General features: G+C 39.8%; 1 non-coding gene across 1 annotated transcript; it reads left to right on the top strand.

The window, feature by feature from the left end:
* The first annotated feature begins 7,709 nt into the window (after positions 1-7,709).
* Positions 7,710-7,815, top strand: LOC121213262 (small nucleolar RNA R71). Its single transcript, XR_005908645.1, has one exon. It is a non-coding gene; the product is annotated as a small nucleolar RNA R71 (small nucleolar RNA).
* Positions 7,816-10,711: the final 2,896 nt, after the last annotated feature.

Raw genomic sequence — 10,711 nt, 5'->3', positions numbered from 1 at the left:
TAATGATTAGCCATTGGTATGGCTAGTCATGATCATACTTGGTGATATGCATGTTAAATTACTCTAATAGGAAAAATTTACTCTAATAATAGAGGCAGACAGCAGTAGTGATGTGAAATTGAAAATTCACTAAAAATAGTAGAAATGGAATTAAATAATGGATAAATTATGGAATCAAAGCTTGATGAGTCTATTTTCACATGGAAGAAGTAAAACAAGTATATGAGCTATATTGTATGAGATATTTAAAATCTTGTGAAATAGGGACAGAACGATTTCTGGATCCCCTGTTCCGACTTTGGAAATTCACCATAAATTATACAAAGATAATTAGAAGTCATAATTTATATGTAAAGATTCCTTATTGAGTCTAATTTTATTAGGGACAAACGTCATAGTCATTGAATCTCTGTACAGGGAGATATCTGGTTTGTAATACACAGAGGTCAGAGTAGTCGAACCTTGAAACAGGGGAGACTTTAACTAATAAACTGTACTAATTGGACCGACCAAAAATTGTGGAAAAATTTTAGTAGATAGATATATGAGTCTATTTTCAGGATAAATTTTCGGAATTGGATTTTGAGTTTCAGAACTCAAGATAAAAATTTTTAAGTGACTGTGAAGCAGTTAGCCAGCTTGTCTGGAAAATTTTTAAATGAATTAAGTTCGTTAGCACCTCGTGTTCGACTCCGGCAACGGTTTCGGGTATGGGGCGTTACATTTTCTTTGGTATCAGAGCTATGGTTTAGTCAGTTCTAGGACTACCATAGCGCGTATGAGTCTAGCTATACATGCCTTAATGTTAGTATTTGATAGTGTGATGACTTCTAACGGTCGAAATTTTTGTTTTGATTAGTAAATGGAACCCAATCTAGAGAGAACCTTAGCGGATGACATTGAAAGTGTAGCGGCTGCTCCTGCGCAATGGACACCGCCTGTTGAAGCTCAATCATCCGCAAATAATCAAGATGATAGGGCAAAACAAGCCTTCTTTACCATGATGAATGAGTGGGTCGCACAATATGCCCGAACTAACTCGACTGCTCAACCATTCCCGAATTTAAATAATTCGCCTCAGGTGCCTATAATACCACCAGATACTGATCCTGTAAGGCTGAGTAAACCTCCTGTGGATTTGATTAGGAAGTGCGGGGCCAAGGAATTCCGAGCCATAGCTACTGATGATGCTGAAAGGGCCGAGTTTTGGCTTGATAACACCATCCGGGATTTTGATGAGCTGTCTTGCACACCTGATGAGTGTTTAAAGTGTGCCATATCTTTGTTACGAGACTCAGCCTACTATTGGTGGAGAACCTTGATTACTATAGTCCCGAAGGAACGAGTTACTTGGGATTTCTTCCAGACGGAATTTCGAAAAAAGTATATTAGTCAACGGTTTATTGATAAAAAACGTAAAGAGTTTTTGGAACTTAAGCAAGGCCGTATGACAGTATCTGAATACAAACGTGAGTTTGTAAGACTCAGTTGATATGCTCGGGAGTGTGTAGCTGATGAAATTGCTATGTGTAAAAGATTTGAAGAAGGATTGAATGAAGATTTAAAGCTACTAGTGGGTATTTTGGAGATAAAAGAATTTGTGACACTAGTTGAACGAGCTTGCAAGGCAGAAGAACATGGAAAGGAGAAAAAGAAGGCTGAATTTGAAACTAGAGACTTCCATAAAAGACTGGCGGGTAAAAATTCATTCTCGGCTGTAAAGAAGTTCAGGGAAGATACTAATAAATTGAAGACGACTGCAGGAATTTCTATTAGAGAGTGACCATCAACGAACTCTCGAGCTACTTCGGTTGCTAGTGTGGGTAACAATCGCCAAGAAAAACCTGAATGTCCACAATGTGGAAGACGACACGTAGGTGAATGTCGGGGTAAGTCTACTAACAGGGCCTATTACAGATGCGGCTCGAAGGATCACTTCATTAGAGATTGCACAGAACTTGATGAGAAAAATAAGATGCAAGGTGCAAGACCTAGTGGAACAACGATTAGAGGTAGACCGCCGAGAATTTCAGGAGGTAGGGGTGGTGGCCAGAGAGGGACTTCTGATACGGCTGTTCGATCCGAGACTTGTGCTCCCGCTAGAGCATATGCCATTCGCGCACGAGAGGAGGCATCCTCCCCTGATGTTATCACTGGTACTTTCACTCTCTTTGATACTAATGTGATTGCATTGATTGACCCTGGCTCTACTCATTCATATGTATGTGAGACTTTAGCATCCAGTAAGACTCTACCTGTTGAGTCTACTGAGTTCGTAATTTGAGTGTCAAACCCCTTGGGTCGATATGTACTTGTTGACAAAGTGTGTAAGAAATGTCCTCTGATGATCCGAGATTCCTGTTTTTCGGCCGATTTGATGCTTTTACCGTTTGATGAATTTGATGTTATTCTCGGTATGGATTGGTTGACCGTGCATGATGCAGTGGTGAACTGCAAAAGAAAGACCATTGATTTGAGGTGTGCAAATAATGAGATAGTTCGAGTTGAGTCTACTGACTTGAACGGAGTGCCAGAAATAATATCCTCGATGATCGCTCAAAGATATATGAAAAAGGGGAGTGAAGCATATCTTGCGTATGTACTTGATCGCAAAGAGTCGGAAAAGAAACTTGAAACGGAACCAGTGGTTCGTGAGTATCCAGATGTTTTTCCTGAGGAGTTACTGGGATTACCACCCGTTCGAGAAGTAGAATTTGGCATTGAACTTGTACCTGGGACTACACCCATTTCGATAGCGCCATACCATATGGCACCAACCGAATTAAAGGAATTGAAAGCTCAGTTGCAAGAGTTGACAGATAGAGGATTCGCTCAACCGAGTTTTTCACCATGGGGTGCACCAGTATTGTTTGTGAAAAAGAAGGATGGAACCATGAGGTTGTGCATCGACTATCGTCAGTTGAATAAAGTGACAATAAAGAATAAATATCCGTTACCGCGTATTGATGATTTGTTTGATCAATTGAAGGGAGCCTCAGTGTTTTCAAAGATAGATTTGAGATCGGGTTATTATCAGTTGCGAGTTCGAGACTCAGATATACTTAAAACTGCTTTCAGGACGAGATACGGTCACTACGAGTTTTTAGTAATGCCGTTTGGGCTCACTAATGCCCCTGCAGTATTTATGGATTTGATGAACCGAATATTCAGGCAGTATTTGGACCGGTTTGTAGTTGTGTATATAGATGACATCTTGATTTATTCACATGATGAAACTGAACACGTTGAACACCTGAGATTAGTGTTACAGATTTTACGGGATAAGCAGTTGTATGCTAAGTTCAGTAAATGTGAGTTCTGGGTGAGAGAAGTTAGCTTTTTAGGACATGTAGTATCTGCATCGGGAATTCGAGTCGATCCGAGCAAAATTTCAGCCATACTTGAGTGGAAATCCCCGAGAAATGTTACTGAAGTCCGAAGCTTTTTGGGGCTTGCTGGTTACTACAGACGGTTTGTAAAGGGTTTCTTGATGATAGCCACACCAATAACGAGACTACTTCAGAAAGATGTTAGGTTTGAATGGTCAGAAAAATGTCAGAAAAGTTTCGATCAGTTGAAAACTTATTTGACTGAAGCTCCAGTGCTTGTGCAGCCTGAATCAGGTAAAGAGTTTGTCATTTACAGCTTGGTAATGAGATATGCATGTTAAATTATTCTAATAGGAAAAATTTACTCTAATAATAGAGGCAGACAGCAGTAGTGATGTGAAATTGAAAAATCACTAAAAATAGTAGAAATGTAATAAATAATGGATAAATTATGGAATCTAAGCTTGATGAGTCTATTTTCACATGGAAGAAGTAAAACAAGTATATGAGCTATATTGTATGAGATATTTAAAATCTTGTGAAACAGGGCCAGAACGATTTCTGGATCCCCTATTCCGACTTTGGAAATTCACCATAAATTATACAAAGATAATTAGAAGCCATAATTTATATGTACAGATTCCTTATTGAGTCTACTTTTATTAGGGACAAACAGCATAGTCATTGAATCTCTGTACAGGGAGATATCTGGTTCGTAATACACAGAGGTCAGAGTAGTGGAACCCTGAAACAGGAGAGACTTTAACTAATAAACTGTACTAATTTTACCGACCAAAAATTGTGGAAAATTTTTAGTAGATAGATATATGAGTCTAGTTTCAGGAGAAATTTGCGGAATTGGATTTCGAGTTTCAGAACTCAAGATACGAATTTTTAAGTGACTGTGATGCAGTTAGCCAGCTTGTCTGGAAAATTTTTAAATGAATTAAGTTCGTTAGCACCTTGTGTTCGACTCCGGCAACGGTTTCGGGTATGGGGCGTTACAGAAGATGAAATGTGGAGCATAATTCCATCGTGAGCTCGAGATACGTCGGCTCAATGATCCCAAAGAGAAGCTCCCAAGGGTCGGTGGTTAGGAGGGCCCGAATCCCATCAACCAACTGAACTTGTTCTACTGCAGCCCAGTCGATACAGCAGCCCGCAATTAAAGGTCGGGCCTGAAGTATTTGGAAAAGTTCTTCTTGGGGCCCGATGGGGAACCTCAGGAAAGGGTAATGAACTTCTGCGGTAGAACCCAAAGAAGATGACACTCCCTTATTTTTCTTTGAAGCAGGGACAGCGGCCTTTTTACCACGTGAAGATGATATTGTATGCCTGCAATTGGAAACATTAATTGATCTTGATGAGTAGACAGGGGGAAATGTCACTAAATTCGAAGAGGAAAATCCATAAATATGTTCAGCCACAATTACTAAGTTTAGCAAAAACAATAAGTTCAATGACCTACTTTTCTGGTATTAACATGGTGATATAAGTAAAAATGGCAAAGAATGGAATGTATCATACTATACGAATGAACATAAATGTCAACACAAGAGGCATGAATATTTCAACTATCCTAACCATGAATATGCACTTCTAACTAGTCAAGTGGAGTAGAGAAATCATGTAATGAATAAGAATTTGAACAAGAAAAAGATGATAACTTGTTCTATAAATGACATTTGAGTGATAGAAAGATGAAAATAATATGAAAAGTATAGATTACTATGATAAATAGCATTATAAATTAGTGAAATAAAAGAGACAGGAGTAGACAAAAGCTAAAGGAGAGAGGTTGGGTGTCGAAAATACAGTTGGAAGCGGCACACTGGCGTGGTGGAGAGGGCGTGTGGACTTGCAGTGGCTAGGGTTAGGGTTTTTTGGGTGAAGAAGACAATGAATAGTGTAGCCTATTTATAGATTTTGGGGCACACGGCCAGGGAACACGCCAGTGTTCCCCAATTTTTACCCGTGTGACTCGCGAATTTTGAATTTGGGTGCGTTTGAATTTTAGTCCATGCCCGTGTTCCTTGGGCGTATGGGTGCACACAACCGTGTCGCACGACCGTGCCTAGCTTTGTTCGCTTCTCCCATGCTCGTGTATGTAGGCCCACGCCTGTGTTCGTTTAATAGGTTCGACCACGGGTTCTAGACACGAGCGTGTTGCACGCCTGTGTTGTTTTGGAAGGTTTGCCCACAGCCATGTCGGACGGTCGTGGCGATTTATCGTAGCTTGTGTTGGGGAAATCTTTCCCTTGTTTTCACAAGGCCCTAAGCACGCCCATGTGCTTGGCCGTGTCTATGTGGAAAAACGTGTATTCAAGATCTCTATTAGTGAGTTAGGTGTTAAATACTAAAATTTAAAGAAATTAATATTGTTAGTGCTCGGGTTGCCTCCCGAGAAGCGCTTATTTATAGTCTAAGCTCGACTCATTCCTGCTATCATTCTCATCAAAATAAGGTTTTAAACGGGTGTTGTTTACCTTAAAAGTGCCGAACTTGGGGTGACTTACCTCGACTGTATCGAATGGGAAAATGCTAAGTACTGTAAGAGGGATTTCTTCGTTCGGTGTGGTAGTGACAATGTGAGGATCTGCGGCATCTAATAAGACTTTATCTCCAACCTTAAGTTGACGTGGGAAGGTGTTGAGCTTGTTTTGTCATAGTTTTGGTTTATCATGTGTTCTCGGTTTATGCGTCTGCCATTCATCAAGCTCCTCGATTTGTAGCCTTCGATCTTCATGAATAGGTCCTCTACTACTGCTTGAGAATGACTCATGTGCTTCCTTCAGACTCATTTCCTGCAAAGTAGGTTGTACCATATTGTCAGTTTTAGTAGAATGGTTTATATGATCACCTTCAATTTTTGATGTGGCGCCAGAATTGCGAGCTAGAAGGGTGATTGTTTTGTCTTCCATACGGAGTGTGACCTCACCTATGCCAACATCAATAATCATTTTAGCAGTTACTAAAAAGGGTCGTCCCAAAATCAAATGAGTTTTGCTATCCTCCTCTATGTTTAGAACAATGAAGTCAACGGGAAATATAAATTTATCGACTTTAACTAGCACATCTTCAATAATACCCCTAGGGAATCTTATAGTTTTATCTACTAATTGAATGATTATCCTAGTCTGTTTGGGTTTCCCAAGACCTAATTGTTTGAACATTTTGTAGGGCATGACGTTAATACTAGCCCCTAAATCAGCTAATGCATTATTAACATCTAAACTCCCAATTAAGCAAGGAATCGTAAAACTCCCTGGATCTTTTAGTTTGTTCGGTAGTTTATTCTGTAGAATAGCTGAGCAAACTCCGTTTAGCTCCACATGTGACGCCTCGTCCAACTTCCGTTTATTTGCTAAAAGCTCCTTTAAAAATTTCATTGCGTTTGGCATCTGCAATAGAGCTTCAATAAACGGTAAGTTAATATGTAATTTTTTAAGAGTTTAAGGAATTTACCAAATTGTTCATTTGAGCAGTCTTTCCTTGTCGCGTTGGGGTATGGCATACGAGGTTTATATTCGACATTCACTGATTTATTTTTATTATGACCTACCTTACCTTGACCTCTGCTTACCACATTTTCTTGCCTCGATTCTGGCTTAGGCTCAACGAATCCTTCTTCATCTTGAACAGTAATCGTGTTGAGCTATTCCCTTGGGTTGGGTTCAGTATTACTTGGCAAGCTACCTTGTGGTCGTTCGAAGATTAGTTTGGAAAGCTAGCCGATCTGAGTTTCGAGCCCTTGGATTGACGCTTGTTGATTTTAAGTGTTGTCTCGATGTTCTGGAAACAGGTTTCTGACACTGAGATAAATTTAGACAGTATCTTTTCAAGGTTCGGTTTCTTTTCCTATTGATAGAGTGGTTGTTAAAAACTCGGAGGATGTTGTGGTCTTTGATTTCCTTGACCGCCCCACGAGAAATTGGGATGGTTCCTCTAACCTGCATTATAAGTGTTACTATATGGTTATTTTAGGATCTAGAGTTATTGTTACCCATATATTGAACTTGTTCCTCCTCGATGCTAGGGTTGAAGGGTTGATACTCTGTGCATGCTCCTTCTCCATTCGTCACGCACCTCATTACTGGATGTACCTGAGTAGAACCAAGTAAACCATCAATGTTTTTATTTAGAAGTTCTACCTGGTTTGACAGTATAGTAACTGAATCGACGTTAGAAACGTCTGCTGTTTTGGTTGGCTTAGTCCTCATGACTTGCCACTGATAGTTATTCAGTGACATCTCTTCAATAAACTCATAAGCATTTTTCGGTGTTTTATTATTTATGGTTTCGCCTGCAGCTGTGTCAACCATTTGTCGAGTCGAAGGATTTAGGCCATTATAGAATGTTTGAACCTGTAGCCAAAGCGGTAACCCATGATGAGGGCACCTTCTCAGTAAGTCCCTGTATCTCTCCCATGCATCGTAAAGAGTTTCTAAGTCCATCTGCATAAACGAAGAAATATCATTATGTAATTTGGCCGTTTTAGCCGGAGAAAAATATTTTAATAGAAATTTTCGGTCATTTGTTCCGAAGTAGTGATTGACCCTCGTGGTAACGAGTTCAACCACTGTTTAGCTTTGTTTCTCAATGAAAAAGGGAATAACCGAAGACGAATGGCATCGTCAGAAACGCCATTAATTTTAAATATATCGCAAAATTCTAAGAAATTTTCCACGGGAGTGTTCGGATCCTCATCCTGCAAACCATCAAACTGAACAAATTGCTGTATCATTTGAATAGTGTTAGGTTTTAGTTCAAAATTATTTGCAGTAATAGCAGGCCTAACTATACTTGACTCAGTTCCTGTTAAAGTAGGTTTAGCATAATCATACATAGTAAGAGGAGCAGGATTTTAATTCGCTATTTCAACGTGTATCACTCAGTAGGGACACACCCGTGTGACATGCCCCTGTGAGTCGTGCTTTGGTTCTGCCAGATTGACACCGTCGTGTGGTATGCCCGTGTAAGGAAGTCCAGGCCATGTTGATTTCATACATTGGCCCATTTTCTCCGTTTTTGGCTCTTTTCTTGTTCCTTTCGCTCTTTTATGCTCACCTAAGTACAAAACATGAAATTAAGGCATTAGGAGCATCGAATTCACCAATTCTAAGGAAAAATCATCCATAAAATGCGTTAAGCATGGGGTAAAAATATGTATAAATTACGGTTTATCAAGGTTATGAAACAAATGTTTAGATATGATTTTATCTTATGATTTGGCATAATTTGGTATGGATTACAAGCATGAAATTTGTTTATAATGATATGGCATGAATGGTGTATGTTTTGGTTGTGAATTGGTTGAAAATTTGGTACAAAATGTTTTGGTTTTGATGCTTTTAGGGAAGACCTTTAAAGGGTGGCATTTTGGCCTTGTAAATGGCCTATTTTTGCCCACACAAGTAGAGATACAGACGTATGTCACTACCATGTTGCTCGAAGGACATTTCGAAATGAGCCTGGGTAGACCACATGGTCGCACACACGAGCGTGTGCTAGGCTGTGTGGCCAAGTCAGTTTCGAGCACGGGCTAGAGACACGGGCATGTGACTGGCCGTGTGACCCAAGTCAGTAGCCTTCCTAATTTTTTCACGGCCTAGCACACAAACGTGTCTTGTGGCCGTGTAGAAAAGTCAGAATGTATGACCTATTTTGCCACAGCCTAGACACACGGGCGTGTCTAATGCCGTGTGAGGCACACAGCCTGCTCACACGGGCGTGTGACCTTTATAACTCAGAAAAATGTTTAAGTTTCGAAAAATTTTGTATGAGCTCGATTTCTTCTCGACCTTTTTTAAATGCACGTTTAAGGTCTCGTTGACCTAAGAAAGGGACATTTTGATGATATTTGATGGTGATATGAAAATGTATGATTTATGAATGTGAAATGATTGTGAAATATTCTGATATGTCTGATAATGCCTTTAACCCTAATCTGGTGATGGATACTGGTTAGGGGTGTTACAGAAAAAGTATCAGTGATAACATCGGGAGATGTCGCTTCTTCATGAGCACAGACAGCATAGGCTCTAGCAGGTGCTCGAGCTTCAGATCTCACGATTGAATCTTTCATCACACCTTTACTACTAGTTCCATTTCTAGTATTTCTCGGTGGCCTACCCATATTGGTAGTATTACTCAGTCTTGCGCTCTGAAATTTTTCTTTCTCAGCCATTTCGGGGCAATCTCGGATAAAATGCTCTTGAGAGCCACACTTGAAACAAGCCTGGTCTTTCGTCCTACACTCACCAGGATGTCTTCTTCCACATTACTGACATTCAGGTCTATTAGGCCTTACATTACCCAGACTTGCCATTGAAGTGGCTTGAGATTTAAAACTCGAGTATTGCATCCTACGGTCTCTATGGGAATACCCAGCTGATAGATTCGAACGAGAATAAATTTCTTTAAATTTCTTTCACTGAGATGGAAATGACTTATTAATCGATATTTTCCTTGAATCTCTAGCTTCACAATCAACTTTCCTCTTCTCTTTATTAAACTCTTCGACCTTACAAGCTCGCTCGACTAACACCACAAATTCTTTCAACTCTAAAATCCCAACTAACACACAAATATCCTCATTCTATCCATCCTTAAATCTCTTTCACATGATAGCCTCGATGGAAACACACTCTCGAGCATATTTACTAAGTCTAAAAAATTCTTGCTCATATTCTATCACTGACATTCAACCTTGTTTTAGCTCAATAAATTCCTTACGATTCTGATCGATAAACCGCTGAATAATATATTTCTTTCGGAACTCCTCTTGAAAGAATTCTCATGTAATCCTCTCTCTCGGAACCACTTATACTAGTGTATTCCACTAGTGATATGCAGAATCTCTCAGAAGTGAAATGACACACTTTAAACACTCATTTGGTGTGTAAAACAACACATAAAATACCTTGACGGAGTTTTTGAGCCAAAACTCGTCTCTCTCGGGATTATCATCCACATTGGCTCTGAAATCTTCAGCTCCATGTTTTTGGATCTTATCAACTGGGGCTTGTCATTCTTACAAATTTCATACCTTGTGGAGCTACAGAAATCGGTCAAGAAATAGGTAGGGGTGGAGAAGGTTGGGCATTCGGATTTGTTCGAACAAACTTCGAATACCACTTGTTCATCATGCGGAGAAAGGCTTCCTTAGCCTCCTCTCCCTGACCAACCGTTGAAGGTCTACTATCGACGACACTGCCAATGGGAGTCGGCACATTACTTTTAACGTCATCAGCCTCAGGTTGATTGGGATCTATTTACTATATGAAAACACAATTTAAAATTGTCAGGAGTCATCACACTATCACAATTCATTTATGGCATGTATAGCTAGACTCTTACATACGCTACTATAGTTTGAGAAT

This window comes from Gossypium hirsutum, chromosome A13 (genome assembly GCF_007990345.1).
Source record: "Gossypium hirsutum isolate 1008001.06 chromosome A13, Gossypium_hirsutum_v2.1, whole genome shotgun sequence".
Taxonomy (NCBI): domain Eukaryota; kingdom Viridiplantae; phylum Streptophyta; class Magnoliopsida; order Malvales; family Malvaceae; genus Gossypium; species Gossypium hirsutum.
The sequence above is the reverse complement of the archived record's forward strand: the minus strand, read 5'-3'. Positions and strand labels throughout refer to the sequence as shown.